Below are 17,156 nucleotides of genomic sequence, written 5' to 3' on the forward strand. Positions count from 1 at the left end.
TTAGAGAAAGCATACAGAATGAGGAGTGTACCCAGGCACATCCCTAAATGTGGTGCCTATCAACATTTAGAAGGTGAGTAGAGCTGCCAGCATCTTTGTGTAGCAGGCTAAGCTGCTGCTTGAAACACTAGCATACTATACGGATGCCAGTCTGAGTTCCAGATGCTCCAACTCCCTGCAAATGTGCCTGGGAAAGCAGCAGAAGATAGCTCAAATTCTTGGGACCCTGAACCCACATGGGAGACATGGATGAAGTTCCATGCTCCTGAGTTTGGCTTAACCCAGCCCTGGTCATTGTGATCATCTGGGGAGTGAACCAGCAGATGGAAGTGCTCTCTCTCTCTCTCTCTTGCTCTCTTATTCTCTCTCTCTCTCTCTGTAAGTCTGCCTTTCAAATACATAAATAAATATTTTTAAAAAATAGGGTCAGCAAAGGAAATTAGGAAGAAGTTTTTGTGAACTAGTAAAATAAAAAGAGAATATGCAGTCAAAGACTTCAATAGAAGAAAGTGCTTCAAGAAGAAAAGGGTGTTTCCATTCATTAAATGCTGCAAGGAGGTAAACAAATAATATAAAGCAATAGAAAGAGCTGTTGGATCAACCCATGGGGATTATTAGCGACTTTTCTAGGAGCATTTTTGGCATGGTAGATGGATGCATGGTCGGCATGCATGGAGAAGAGAGTATGGGGGGTGGATACAATATAAGCATCAATAATTCACATTATGAGATCTTGCCTATTGTTGCAGGTCTTGCCTATTGTTTTAAGGTCCATTTTGAGGTGAGAAAAGCTCACAACAGTTAGGTAAAAATGAGACAGTGGACATATTTTTGCTGAAAGTATTTGATGTGTCATGGCATGGTCTGACTTACAGATATAATGGTGAGCCCCAGATGTTTATCCTCCCAGAAGTGGGAAAAGGACCAGAAAACAAACATAAAACAGTGTAATCACATTGACAATGGCCGGAGTAGAAGGTCTGGGCATTTCTGCTCTAACTAACAATGGAAGTCTTCTCTGAAGAGAAAATGTATGTATATATGTATGTATGTATGTATTTGAAAGACAGAAAGAAAGAGATACACACAGAGAGAATTCTATCAACTGGTTCACTCCCCAGAGGCTGTAACAACCTGTACTAGGCAAGATGAAGCCAGTAGTCAGGAACCAGAGGTTTCTTCCTTGGTCTCTCAAGTGGGTGATAGAAGCCCAGGGACTTATGCCATCTTCTGTAGCTTTCCCAGGCCATTTACAGGGAGCTGGATGGGAAGTGGAACATCTGGGACTCACACTAGTGCCCATATGGGATGCTGGCACTGCAGGCTGCAGCATAACTTTCTGTCCCACAGTGTCAGCCCCAAGAAAATATTTGAATTAAGCATTGAACTATGAGAAGGAGGAGGGCACACACAAGAAGTTTGGGGAAGAACTTTCCACTTTGAGCTCCAAGGACACAAGTCTTGAAAAGAGAATGAGTTTGAAAGATTCAGTAGGGAGAATGAAAGGCAGAGAGTCTGGAACTTAATGAAAATAAGACCAATGACAGAAAAGAGAGGGATTGGACCAGATTGCTTATGACCTTTGTATTTTATCTAATGATAAAGAAGAGTTATTCTGTGATAGTTATTACAACACAATTTAATTACCATTCAAATGTATTAGTTGGGTTCTTGGAAAAGACTTTAAGGGAACCAGGGTGGATGTAGACATTCCAGTAAGGATGCTATTCCTATCCCCAGAAATGACAAAGGCTTAGACTAAATTTGAAGCAGAAAATAAAATGAGAAGAATATTTTCAGACACTTGATGTAAAAATTGGCACATACTATGAATCAAATTTTTGAAACAGTTGTAAAATAAATCACCACTGTCAAGTGATCTGTAATCTCAAGTAATCTGTTTCAAGGAGTATCTGTACATTTATCTTAGGGTTAATTTTCAAGTGGGATTTCTCAGGAAACACAGATATCAGAATTGGAGAGAACAATAATTGATTCAAATGTTATATGTCAACAGCCATCTTTAGTAGAGCTTGGAGAGAAGAGGGGCCTGGTTAGCTTGTCTAGAATCTCAGCAGTTCAGTTATAAACCAATTATCAGGTTGAACAGAGCGGCTCTCAGGAGCATCCTGACAGTTTCAGAACAAGTTGTGCCTATCTTCAAATTCTAATCAAGCACTTACTTCCTCTAATTCTGCCTGCTTTGTTGTAGATAAATGCTGAGACTCCTACAAGGCAATATAGAAAAATACTTGATAACATTTTGTCAACTCCCTGCTGGGAGCCAGAGAGCTGAAGTAACTAAACTTGAATCTGTGTACAGTTTGTACAGACCTGTCTTGGTGGAGAGAATTGGCAAATCAGACACTCTCTCTGAGAGTTTTTTTCACTTCGTTATTTTTAACTGGTGACTCAAACTGTTCTCTTGTGGGGAGCAACCGGACTAGACTGAGTTACTGGAATTAAGACTTATTCTATGCATCTGCTCTCCCACAATATGGCTCTGGGAGAGAAGTAAACAGCTTCCGCACAGCTGCCTCCAGTTCAACTAATAAACTGTAGGACTTGCTATTGATTGGAGGAGAGCAGCGTACTCGGCGTGTGGGCAGCCGAGTTGGGATTGGCGGAGGAGGACTATAAAGGAGGAGAGAGACGGCATGCACCAGGAACATCTATGGGGAACATCTAAGGGAACCCGTGCAGCCCCCGAGAAAGCCGGCCGGCGGTGTGCCGCTCCCCTGCAGAAGTGGGGAATGCGGCCAGGGGGAACTGCCCTTCCACGGAGGTGGAAGGGATAGTGGCCAACCCAGGAAGAACCAGCAGCAAACCCGGGGAGGGCCGAGCAGACAGAGGGAACAGCGCAGGGTCCTGTGTCGTTCCTCCACGAAGAGGGGGAGCGACATTCTCTAGAGTAATAATGTTGAGATTAGTTTTCACTAGCACTTATAAAATCTACCTTATTAGTAGTACACATATTCAATTAACAGGCACAATAAAGTATTTTAGTGTTTGATGCCATGCTATTGATGAATAAGATGGAGGAAAAGTAACTGAGATTAACTTGTCCAAAATGAGGAAGGGTCAGATGAAACTGGAGGACCAGGGGTACACTGCCTAGGGCACCGAACACTGGTAATTTGTTTCAAACAGCATAAGAATACATCTAGATACAACTTTACTCAGTAAACTTTGTTTCTGAGATTTTATATTAAGAAAGTAACTTAAAGGCAAAAAACGAGGGAAAAGCATTTTAAATCTGGATACATTAACTGTGAGTTATTATGAAGGATGTGATCATGGTTTCACATTTCTCCAGCCATTGGGACATGAAAGAGACATACAGTGAAGGAAAGAACCACCCTGATGTTTCATTATCTTTCCCCCTGATTGAGGGCTCCAATATAGTGATTTTTGAAAGATATATCCAAAGATATTTCCTCTTTCTCAGCTAAATATGTTCTCAACTGTTCTCTGATGCTCAAAAATTATTTTTTAAAAGATTTATTTTATATATTTGAAAGACGTAGAGACACACAGAGAGGTCTTCCATTCACTGGTTCATTCCCCAAGTGGCTGCAACAGCCAGAGCTGGACCTATCCAAAGCCAGGAGCCAGGAGCTTCTTCCAAGTCTCTCATGCAGGTGCAGGGGCCCAAGGATTTGGGCCATCCCCTGCTGCTTACACAGGTGATCAGCAGGGAACTGGATCAGAAGTGGAATAGCCAGGACTCAAGCTGTTGCCTATACGGGTTGCTGGTGCTGCAGGCCGGGGCTTTAACTCACTGAACCACAGCACTGGCCTCCAAAAATTCCTTTAAGTGTCAAAAGACATCATTATGTCTATAGTAATACATAAAGTACGCATTCTCATTACAGAATACAATGATACATATGTACTTGCATTTTTTCCTTTTGTACTCCCTATTTTCTTTCCCTCCATCTCTGTCTCTCTAGTCCCTAAATATATTATTTATTGCATAGGTGTCAAACCTTATAGTTTTTACAGATAATCCAAAGATGCACAAGACAATTCTCTCTTAGATAAAAGGTTCAAAATCTAATTTGGAAGAAGTGATATTGGCCAAAGCAGGACAGTAATAAAAAGGCTTAGAATCAACATTTTACAAACTCTGGAAATTAAACAATGGCTTATAGAAACCCATTGAATATTATTCAAGAAAAGCACCTGAATTTGGGGAAGAATAAGGAGCTTTGTAGCAATTAAATTGACTTATTCACTATTACCATACTTTTGCTGGATGAGTGCCTTGAAAAATTATGGCTCCATTTCAAGTATAGCCTGGAAACCCCTGGACAAAGCAGAATGGAGTTTGAATTCTTCCATAGCCTCATTTTCAAATAGTTGTAATTATTTGGTCAGAGAAGTGGTTCCCTGGAAACCTCCATTTACAAGGCTGTGGATACTTAACATGAATCAGATATTGAAGAGTCTGAAAAGCCTTCATACTGGGACATTTGTCAGGAAATTAGAAGAAACTGCTTTAATTTCCTGACTATCTCCAGTTGTGATGATACAGTGATGAAGCAACAGACTGCAGAAGCTTAAAAGAAAAAAAAAAAACAGGAAAAATATGACACAAGGATTTGAAAAACCTCCCATGTACTCTTGGGGATCTGGAAGAATGGATACACGCCTTTTGGGTACACTACCAGGGAAGACTTTAGAGAGTCCTAAACTCTCAGCTCTTGCTGAAGTTGGGGCTCTTTATAAGCAAGAAATAAAGAAAGAAGAGGAATTTCCCTCTGAGTGCAGAGGGAATGTCCAACACAACAAAGAATGTGAGAGTTATTATTTCCATTCACTTTTCCATCAAATCATTGATGGAACACTAAGCTAACCAAGTGGAAACTTCAGTGACCCAACAGACTTAACAGAACTAGTTCATTAAATTTTCAAACTGTCAGTAGGCATAAAATTTTGAGTGTAACAAGAAAGAAGTGAGGTGTAATATACAAGGGATATTTAATAAGATCAACAGCTGATTTCCCATCAGAAACCATAGAAAAATCAGCAGTCATCTTCAGAAAACACGCACACACAGAATATACACATAAAGACAAAAATGAAAACAAAGCAACAATTACAAAATTCTCAGCCTTGAATTCTTTTTTTGTTGTTGTTGTTGTTGCTATGCCATAGCGCCGGCCCCCAAAGCTGTCTTTCTTTCACTCATTTCCACCTGCCAGACCCCAAAGGTACTTACATTTGTTTTTTTTTTTTTTTTAGTAAATATAAATTTTCAAAGTACAGTTAATGGATTACAGTGGCTCCCCCCACATAATTTCCCTCCCACTCACACCCCTCCCATCTCCTGCTCCCTCTCCCATTCCATTCACATCAAGATTCATTTTCAATTATCTTTATATAAAGAAGATCAATTCAGTATATATTAAGTAAAGATTTCATCAGTTTGCACCCACATGGAAACACAAAGTGTAAAATACTGTTTCAGTACTAGTTATAGCATTAATTCACATTGGACAACACACTAAGGACAGATCCCACATGAGAAGCAAGTACATAGTGACTCCTGTTGTTGACTTAACAATTTGACACTCTTGTTTATGGCGTCAGTTATCTCCCTAGGCTCTAGTCATGGGTTGCCAAGGCTATGGAAGCCTTTTGAGTTCACTGACTTCGATCTTATTGAATTCTATACCCAGAAAAACTATCCTTCAAAAGAGAAATTAAGACAAATAGAAACAAGCCGGCGCCGCGGCTCACTAGGCTAATCCTCCGCCTTGCGCCGCTTTCACACTGGGTTCTAGTCCCGGTCAGGGTGCCGGATTCTGTTCCGGTTGCCCCTCTTCCAGGCCAGCTCTCTGCTGTGGCCAGGGAGTGCAGTGGAGGATGGCCCAAGTAGTTGGGCCCTGCACCCCATGGGAGACCAGGATAAGTACCTGGCTCCTGCCATCGGATCAGCGTGGTGTGCCGGCCGCAGAGCGCCGGCCATGGTGGCCATTGGAGGGTGAACCAACGGATAGGAAGACCTTTTTCTCTGTCTCTCTTTCTCACTGTCCACTCTGCCTGTCAATAAAACAACAACAACAAAAGACAAATAGAAACAAACTGAGAAAATTGGACTCTTTGAACAAGAAATACTAAAAGAAATCCTAAAGGCTGAAAAAAGGATGACAATACAAAAATCAAAACACATATGCAAAAATGAGAAGTTTCAATAAAGTTAATTAGAAATACTGTAAAAGGTAAGCATAAATGACAGTGAAAATTAATGTTTGTTTTTCAATAGATTTAAAAGATAATTGAATAAAGCAACAATTATAAATGTATTCATGAGCATGCATACTTAAATATATAAATAATAGTGCAAAGGGGAACGAGTATAGGATCAAAGTTTTTATAGTATTAAAATTAATTCAAACCAATAAATGTGTTTATGTTTTAATGGTATTACCTAGGGAAGCCACAAACAAATAAATCCAAAATATATCATAAAAATGATGATAGTAAAAATGGTATACCAAAATTAATTCAACATAAAAGAAATTAGTAATGGAGGATTTGAAGAATAAAATAGGAACTATTGCTTTATATTCCTATTAATTGACCATTTATTATTGTAAAATGTTACTATTTGTCTCTATCAGCAATTCTATACTAAAGTCTATGATTTCCTGATAACAGTATAGCCATTCTAACTTACTTTTCATTGCTGTTTTGATATGCTATTGCATGGTATACCCTTTTCTAATTTTCACTGCATTTGTAACTTTGAAATTCAAATTGCAGTTTTTTTTAAAACCTTATATTTGAGTTGTAAGGATTTTAAACATTATGCCAGTTTTGCACTTTAATTACAGTATAACATTTAATGTTTTGAACATAAAGCAGGTTTTACACCTGGTATCATATAATATATAGACTATATATATGAAATATATATAATATATACATATATATATACACATTCTATATGTGTATGTGTGTGTGTACCTCACAGAAATAATAAAGGATTACTATGGAATACTATTAGAAAATATATGTTTATAAATGAGATAATGCATATGAATAGGAAATTATCTACAAATAAACAGTCTATGAAACTGACTCAAGAAGAACAGATAACCTAAAGTGACCTATAACAAATATGAAGATTTAGTAATCAAACAATAGTCTTCCCCTGAAAAAGATTCAGAATCATATTTCATAACTGGAGAATGTCTCCAACTCTTTAAAGAAAAACTAGCACTAATCTTTCATAACCTTTCCAAACACTAGAAAAGCTGGGGGTAGAGTGGGGCACACTTTTTAAAATATTTTTATTTATATAAGGTGGCAAATTTCATGTATTTCATATATACAGATTAAGGAGTATATTGATACTTCCCATTCTACCTTCTCTCTTGATCATACTCCCACCCTTCCGCCTCATTCCTGTCTTATTAATTCATAAAATGACATACTTTCTGTTTATTTTATCATCATAAGCTTAATCAATAGAAAACTTTCCACTAAGTAAAGGGTTCAACAAATAGTAAGAAGGAAAGAAACCACTGTGCCTCAACAATAGAGACAAAGGTTGTAAACAATAATCAAATCTCAAAATGTCAATTTTACTCATATACATTATATTTTTGTCCTCTACTTGTTATCACAGATCAAGGAAAACATATGGTATTTGTCTTTTTGGACTTGGTTTATTCCACTAAGTGTATGGTTTTCAATTGTATCAATTTTGCTACAAAGACAGAACTTCAATCCTTTTTTTGCAGCTGAGTAATATTCCACAGCGTATATACACATTTTTCATTGACTCATCAGTTGATGGACATCTTAGTTGATTCCATATCTTAGCTAGTGTGAATTGAGCTGCAATAAACATGAGGGTACAGATAACTCTTTCACATGCTGATTTCATTTCCTTTGGATACATTCCTGGGCTGTGACAGCTGAGACACATGGTGGATCTCTTTCCAGATTTCTGAGGAAACTCCATACTGTCTTCCACAATGGCGGTACTAGTTTACATTCCCACAAACAATGCATTAGGTGCCCTTTTACCCATATCCCCACCAGCATTTATTGTTTTTTTGGTTTCTGTATGAGAGCCATTCCAACTGGGGTGAGATGTAACCTCATTGTGGTTTTGATTTGCATTTCCCTGATAGCTAGTGATCCTGAGCATTTTTTCATTTGGCTGTTGACCATCTGAATTTCCTGTTTTGAAAAATGTCTGTTCAAATCCTGTGCCTATTTCATGCTAGATTGTTTGAATTGTTGTTAAGTTTCTTTAGCTATTTATAGATTATGGATATTAATCCTTTATCAGTTACATAGTTTTCAAATATTTTCTCCCATTCTGTTGGCTGGCTCTTCACTTTGTTGAGTTTTTCCTTTGAAATGAAAAAGCATCTTAGCTTGATGCAATCCCACTTGTCTATTTTTGCTTTGTCTGTTTCAGGGGCTTTTCCAAGAAGTGTTTGCTATGCCAATGAATTGCAGAGTTTTTCTGATGTTGTCCTATAGTACTTTGGAAGAATCAGGAAAGATTTATATCCTTGATCCATTCTTAGTTGATTTAAGGCATCAAATAAATGATCTTACAATGAATCTCAAGGACCTAGAAAAAGAACAAACCAAACCCAACATTCATGGAAGGAAAGGGATAATTAAAATTAGAGAAGAAATAAAGAAAATTGAAACAAAAATTATATGAGATATCAGTAAAATGAAGAGCTGTTTTTTGAAAAAGTAAGCAAAATTGATATACCATTGGCTGAAATAACCAATAAAAGGAGAAGACTGATTTGATAAAATCAGAGATGAAAAAGGAGATGTTACAATGTTACAACAGAAATAAAAGGAATCATCATGAATTGCTACAAGCAGCTATATGTCAACAAATTGGACCCATACAATATACCAACTTGAGTCATGAAAACATATAAAACCCAAGTAGACCACTAACATGATAGGTATTGAATCTGTAATAAAGAACCTCTCAACAAAGAAAAGTCCAGGACCAGATGGCTTCAATGCTCAATTCTATTAAACTTTTAAAGAAGAACTAATTACTATTCTTAAAATATTCAAAACAACTGAAGGGAGGGAATCCTTCCAAACTTCTATTAGGCCAGTGGCACTTTTATTCCAAAATCAGAAAATATACAATAAAGAGAGATATAGACCAACATCACTGATGACCATACATGCAAAATCCTCAACAAAAATACTAGCTAATCTAATCCAACAGCACATCAGAAAGATCATTCACATGGATCAGGTGAGATTTATCTCTAGAATGCAGAGATGGTTCAACATATGCAAATCAATAAGTGTGATACATCACATTAACTAACTGAAGAATAAAAACCATATGATTATCTCAACTGATGCAGAGAAAGCATTTGATAAAATGCAATATCTTTTTATGATTAAAAAAAGCCTTAATTAAATTGGTTACAGAAGAAACACTCCTTAACATGATCAAGGCAATATATGACACATCCACAGCTAGCATATTTAACAGGAAAAAATTGGTGGCATTTCCACTAAGATCTGAAACCAGACAAGGATGTTCACTTTTTTCCATTGCTATTCAATGTAGTTATGAAAGTTTTATCTGGAGCCATTAGGCAGAAAAATAAAACAATTGAATACAAATTGGAATAGAGAAAGTCTAATTATTCCTGTTTGCAGATGACATTGTTCTATATAGGGAAACCAAAGTAGGCCACTAAGGAACTACTAGAACTCATAAGAGAGCTTGGTAAAGTATAACACACCAAATCAATAGCCTTTGTATACACAAATGTGGCTAAAAACAAATTGTAAGATCAGTCCCATTCACAATAGCTACAGAAAATTTAAATATCTTGGAATAAATTTGACCAATGATGTGAAATCTCTACAGTGAAAATTATAAAATATTAAAAAATGAATTAAAAGAAGACACACAAAAAGGAAGAATCTTCCATGTTCATTCATTGGAAGATTTAATATCAAAATGTCCATACTACCCAAAGCGATTTCCAGAATCAATATGATCCCAATCAAAATACCAAAATCATTTTTCTAGGATCCAAAAGAAAGGAAGCAAAAATTTGTATGGAAATACAAGAGACCCTAAATATCTAGAGCAATCTTAAAAAAAAAAAAGCTGGAAGCATCACAATATGAGATTTTAACAAATGCTACAGAACAGTTGTAATCAAAACAGCCTGGTCCTAGCATAAAAGTAAACATGTGGACCAAATGGACAGAATAGAAACCCCAGAAATCAATCCACGCATCTACAACCAACTAATCCATCCCTGTAGAATGGACAGTCTCTTCAACAAATGGTGCAGAGGATACACTTATTAATTTATTCAATAGGGCAGCATTACCTCAATACCAAAATCAGACCAAGATATTACAATACAATAAAATTAAATTAAAGGCTAATATCCCTTAATGGCATACCAAAAACTCATTGACATAACTTCAGCAAAGTGAATCCAGCATATATGAAGATAATTTTACACTGAGTAAATAGGATTTTTCCAAGAGTTTAAGATTGATTCAATATAGGGAAACCAAAAAATGAAATTTATAATATTAATATAATAAGGAACAAATTATCATATAATCTCAATAGATGCATAAAAGCATTTGCCACATTTCATATTTTTAAATGAGAAAAGCAATAAACTAGGAATAGAAAGGAACTTCCTTGACCTTATAAAGGCATCTACAAAACCCCACAGCCAACCTCATACTTAGTGGGGAGATAATACTTCACCTAAAAGAATAAAATAAGGTGCTCATTGTTGCTGCTGCTCAAAATTTTGGAACTCTAGTCAGGACAAATAGGAAATAAAAACAATAAAGTGATAAAAACTAGAAATAAAGATGTAAAACCAAGTATTCATGGAAGATATGACTTTGCCTATATGAAAAACCTAGACAGACAATTGGAATACCCAAGAAGTAATAAATGAGTTCAGCAATGTTCAAATCTGAAGATCAAAATTAAGAGAATTTTTATACACTGGCAATGAATAACCAAGTTGAAATTAACTTCAAAGAAGGAAAGTTACCAAAGATAATGAAGGTCATAACATCATAATAAAGGAGTCAATTCTCCAAGAAGACATAGCAATCATACATAGCAATCTTTAACATGTATGTGTTTAACAGTAGTACAGCAAATTATATGAGGCAGAAAATGAAAGAACTGCAAGGAGAAATAAATGAATCTACTCTTTGAGTTGGAGATTTTATTTCTATATCAAACACATCCTCAGGCAGAAAACCAGTGTGAACATAGTTGTACTCAACAATCCTGTCAATCAACTGGATGTAACTGACATCTAAAGACTACTTCCTCCAGGAGAAGCAGAATTTCCATTATTTCTAATCTCACATGGACTGTTTTTCAAGAGAGAACACATTCAGGACCATAAATACAACTTTACACATTTGTAAGACTAGAACTCTCATAAAGTTCTCTCTCAGATCACAAAGTAATTAACCTAAAAATCAGTTACAGAAGTATAACTGGAAAATTCTGAAGTATATGTTAATTAAGCAACACACTTTCAAATAATATATTTCATAGAGAAAACCTCAAGAGAAATTTTAAAAATATTTAGAGTTAAATGAAAGTGAAAACATTAACCTTGCTAAGAAAAGTGTGGCATTCAGAGCCTATGTTGAGAAAGAAGAAAGACCCAAAATCAATGATCATTGAAAAAACAGAAAAGGAAAAGGAAACCAAGTCCAAAGTAAGCAGAAGAAAAGAAACAGTAGAAAGCTAGATTTTTTAAAAGTTTAATAAAATCAATATGTCTTTAGCCATGATAACTAACAAGAGAGAGGACGTAGTCACTAAAATGGAATGAAAGAAGTTTCATGGATACTAGACAATAGGAGCGGTGTTTGGCATATTGGTTAGGATGCCATTTGGGACACCTGCATACTATAGATTGCCTGGGTTTGAATCCTGGCTGCATTTCTGATTGCAGCTTCCTCCTGATGCACACTCTTGTGTCACAGTAGTGATTGCTCAAGTAATTGAGCACCTGTCATGCATGTGACAGCCCTGGATTGTGTTCTAGTCTCTTGGATTTAGCTTGTCTAGTTTTGGCCGTTGTGAGCAGTTGGGGGGGGGCAGTAACCAGGAAATGGAATATTTCTCTCTCTTTCTGTTGCTCTCAAAGATATAAAACATAAATACATTTTAAGAAGGCTAGGGACCGATGCTGTGGCACGGCAGGTTAAAGCCCTAGCCTGAAGCGCCAGCATCCCATATGGGTGCCAGTTCTAGTCCTGGCTGCTCCACTTCTGATGCACCTCTCTACTATGGCCTGGGATAGCAGAAGAAGATGGCCCAAGTGCTTGGGCCCCTGCACCCATGTGGGAGACCCGAAAGAAGCTCCTGGGTTCTGGCTTCAGATTGGCACAGCTCCGGCCATTGCGGTCATCGGGGGAGTGAACCAGTGGATGGAAGACCTCTCTCTCTGTCTCTACCTCTCTCTGTAACTCTGTCTTTCAAATAAATAAAATAAATCTTTTTTAAAAAGGCCAATAAATAATATGAACAATTTCATGCCTACAAATTTGAGAACTCAGATATAACAGATGAAAAGGACTTGAAAGACAAAATCTGCCAAAACTCACACAAGAGTAAGTATACAATCTTAATAAAGATATATGTATTAAAGAAAGTAAATCAGTAACTGGTCATCTTCCAAACTGGAAAGCACCAGATTTATATGGGTTCATTGGTAAACTCTACCATAGACTTATGGAAAATGTTAAACCAATTCTCTACAATCTTTCAATAGGAAGAAAGGAGCTGAGAAAATACTTCATAGCTTATTCTATTCATTTGAAATTACACTAATACCAAAACCTAATGAAGACATGACAAGAAAACTATGGACAAAAAACTCTCATGAATAAGCATGTAAAAATCATGGAAAAATATTAGCAAATTAAATCCAACAAGGTATGAAAAGAATTACACACTACAATCATACAAGATTTATTCCAAAGTTGGAAGGATGGCTCAGCTTTTGGGAATCAGTTATCTATGAAATCAACAGGCCAAAAAAGAAAAATTGCATAACAATATCAATACATGCAGAAAATGTTTGACAAAATCCAAGATTATATATACAAAAATCGGTTGCTTTTCTCCACGTCAGCAATAAACAAGTTGAATTTGAACCTAAAAATACAATACCATCTACATTAGGTCCCAACATTGAAATGCCATCTATGAATCTAACAATATGTGTACAAGATCAATATCAGGCACATTATAGAATTTCTTGAAAAAATCAAACTAAACAAAGTAAAAAAAAAAGAACAGAGAAGTATTCCATGTTGATTGAATATTTTCAAGATATCTGTTCTTTCCAATTTAATCCATAGATTCCATGCAATTTTAATCAAAGTTCAGCTATTTATTTTGTGGATATTGGAAAAGAAGTTATAACATTTATATGGAGATACCAAATACACAGAATAATCGATGTGGTATTAAAGAAGAACAAAGTCATAGGACCTACATAACACAACCTTAAGATAGTATGATACTGTTTAAAGAAGAGACAAATACATAAATGAATGGCTGGGCATTTGGTGCAGCTTTAAGATGTTTCTGGGATGCCTACAATTGGAAAGCCAGCTGTCTCCTGATTGCCAGTTCCTGCTAACGCATACCCCGAGAGGCAGGTGGTGATAGGTCAAGTACTTGGGTCCCTGTCACTACAAATTAACTTTATGGCCCCTAAGTGGCTTCTCCCAGCCCTAGTTGTTGGTATTTGGAGATTGAACCAGAAGGTAGATGGGAGATTCATTCTCTCTCTCTCTCTCTCTCTCTCTATATATATATATATATATATTTCCCTTTCTATCTCCTTCCCTCCTCCCCTTTCTCTTTCAACTAAATACAAATAAATAAATGTTTTTAAAATATATTAGTGTCACATAATAGAAATTCAAGAAATAGACCCATATAGACATAGTCAATTGATCTCTAAAAATTATTTTAGTTAATTGAGAAGCAGAGAGACAAAGACAGAAAGACAAAGAGAGCTCTCATCCACTGATTCACCCCCAAAATTCTATCAATGGCCAGGGATGGACCAAGACTTAATCTAGGAGCCAAACTTAATCCAGTTTTTCTATATGAGTGGCAGGAACCCAATTACTTGAACCATCACTGTAGTCTTCCAGGATCTGCATTAACAGAAAGCTGGAGTCAGGAGCCAGAACCTCTTAAAACTGTTGGAAGGAACAACATTAAACACAGACTTTGAATAATTAAAACTTCTTAAGCCCTCTACTTGAACACTGAGGTTAGAATCATCATAAAAGTTTAACACCTAGGAAGTTAAGGCTTTTTAGAAATGCGTTCCTTGGAAAGATTTGCTGTGCTATAATAGATTATTTTTTGTTCGGATAATTTGAATAAAGTTTAGTGAGCACTTCAACAGTGCCTCATTGACTAGATAATAGATAGCAGAGTAGCCCTCATCAAACCTTGGATTGGTTCAGAGCTGCCAACATTTGGAGTTAAGGTCATGGAATAAGGATTGAGTGCAAATGCCATTCCATGATAAATAGATGCCATGCACCTGACTACTAGATGAGAACAGCTGGTGTGTATTGAGGTGGGCCCATAACCCCTGGAAAAGCATGAGCCAGGAGGCAGGCAAGGCAAAAATGATTCCAAGTTGCTTAGGACTGAGGAATGCCCTGGAAATATCAGAACAAGCAGGTGACTATATGCAAAAACATAACAATAATAATTCTAAAAGGAGTCCCATAGAAAAAGGAAAAGGAAAAAAATATGAAGAAATATCAAGGATAGTTTTGTGCTTTCTTCTGCGTACTGAATAAGAATCAGAGTGCACCAAGGCTCATTCTATCTTGACTGGAATTGATCTCCATGGTCAGGCTCAGATCAAAAGAAAGAAAAAGTCTCCAAGAGAATGGATTTCGTCTATAAATTCCCTGTATTCCTTTGCAGTCTTTGCCCCACACTTGCCCCGTGTCCAGCCCAATTTCTCATGTTTTCACTCATGTCTTTCTCGGAAAAAGCAAGAATCTCCTACCTGTTTAACAGAATTTGCTCTCAGGATCAAATTTGAAGTCCATTCTCCTTATAGCATCCTGCATTATCTTCAGCTGCCAAGAAAAGCCCTTTGGCTCCTATTCTCTTCAACACAAAACTCTAAACATTCTTGTTACAAGAACCTTCATTGTCAGCCCCCTTTTGACTTAGCCAGTAGTATCTACCCCTACACTTAACATTTTAGGAAGTCACACCTCTTAAATTTAACTGAACACTCTTCATCACCTCTCAGTTCTTACAAATTCTAGACTCCTCAGCTGCCAGCTATCACTCCCTCATGGGCTATGTTCAAAGCACCTCTTCTCTGCTCACTCATTACCCTGTACCCCTTCTTACTGTGGGGCCATTCTGTCTTTACTCATTAGTCTCTCCCAGCGTAGGTTGCTTTATTCATTTCTGTTTGCACAATGTTTAATGCAGTGGTGGCATAAAACAAGCTATCAGGTAAGTTTTACTCAAATAACATTGAACTTTACCAAGGAAGGTTCTGGTCTTAAATACGGTTGCAACACATCACAGTTTCTGATGCATAGTTGTTGAGAGATGGTATTCCATAGGGTTTCTGGCACCTCTTGTGTCAGTCTCTGTTCCATACAATCATTTCAAAGATTTCTGCATATGACTGTGAAGATAGTGTTAGGGTCTCCCTCTAAGGCAAAGGGCAGATTTGGTTTTTATAAGGAAAATAAGTTTTCTGGAGGGGACTTCCTAATCTAATGGTTCCATAGAAGCAACACAAACTATCTCTGCATGAAGTCTCCCATTGTATTTTTTCACCTCACTTCTGTGGGACTTGGGGAGCAACAGGAGCTGGTGCCAACACGAAGTTTGCACTGTCTGGTGTGCCATGAGTAATCACATTATTTTTTTCTGACCCAGGAGTCTCATCTTTTATGGTGGTATCCATGATATTGTGGTAAGTTCACTTGCTGACTTTCAAGCAGGGGAAAATCTCAGAGATCCACAGTTCTTAACAGAGTTGGTAACACAATGTATCACACAGAAAGTAACTTATCTCCAGAGTTAAAGACATTTTAGAGTTGCCAGGATCTTATTCCAACTCCCCCATTTCTCTAAGGCCACACAGGCTATTTTCTATATGGAAGCTATACAGTGTCATACAAACAAGATGAACTCTGGATTCATTTCAGATCACAATATTGCTTAATAGCTTCAGCTACTTATTTAACCTCTCAGAGCCATGGCTTACTTATCTGTACAATGTGGTTGTCAGATGTATGTCATAAAGTAGTTGAGAGGATATAATCAAATGTGAATAATGAACAAAGCCAACTAGTTGAGTGCCCAGAAAAATCTCATAGATTAAGTCTTCTTTATTTCCTTTGCATATGCAAAGCAAAGCTTAGTTCTAGGGTTAAGGCAGCTGTTGGGATGCCCATGGCCTATATCGGAGTGGTGAGGTGTATACCCAGTTCCACTCCTGACTCCACCTTCCTGCTAATGCAAATCTCAGAGGCAGTGGAGATGACTCAGTTAATTGGGTCTCTTCCACCCACATGAGAAATCTAGATTTCACAGCCCAGGCATAGCCATGGCAGGCTTTTTGGGAGTGAACCAATAGATGAGAGCCAGTCTCTTTCTCTCTCTCTCTCTCTATCTTTCTCTCTCTCTTTCCTCCATTTCTGCCTCATCTCAAATAAATAAATAAATAAATAATACATTTTAAAAATAAATATAGGAGAGGACATTTGGCTAGCACTTAAGCTGCCAGTTAAGATACTCATGCCCCATATCAGAGTGCCTGGGTTCAAGTTCTGGCTCCAATCTTGATTCCTTATTCCTGCTAAGGTGCACCTTGAGAGATAGCAGTGGTGGCTCAAGTAGTAGAGCTCCTACCACCAATGAAAGAGACCTATATTGAGTTTCCAGGTCCCAGCTACTACCTATCTCATACCTAGCTGCTCAGGTATTTGAGGAGTGAACCAGTGGATAGAAATTCTGCCTCTCTGCTGCTCAAAAATCAACCAACAATCAATCAATAAATTTGTTTTGTTGAGGGCCCCCAAACCTTCTGGCCACATTT

The sequence above is a fragment of the Oryctolagus cuniculus genome, chromosome 2 (assembly GCF_051225735.1).
Source record: "Oryctolagus cuniculus isolate XC-2025 breed Fujian yellow rabbit chromosome 2, ASM5122573v1, whole genome shotgun sequence".
In the NCBI taxonomy this organism is placed as follows: Eukaryota; Metazoa; Chordata; class Mammalia; order Lagomorpha; family Leporidae; genus Oryctolagus; species Oryctolagus cuniculus.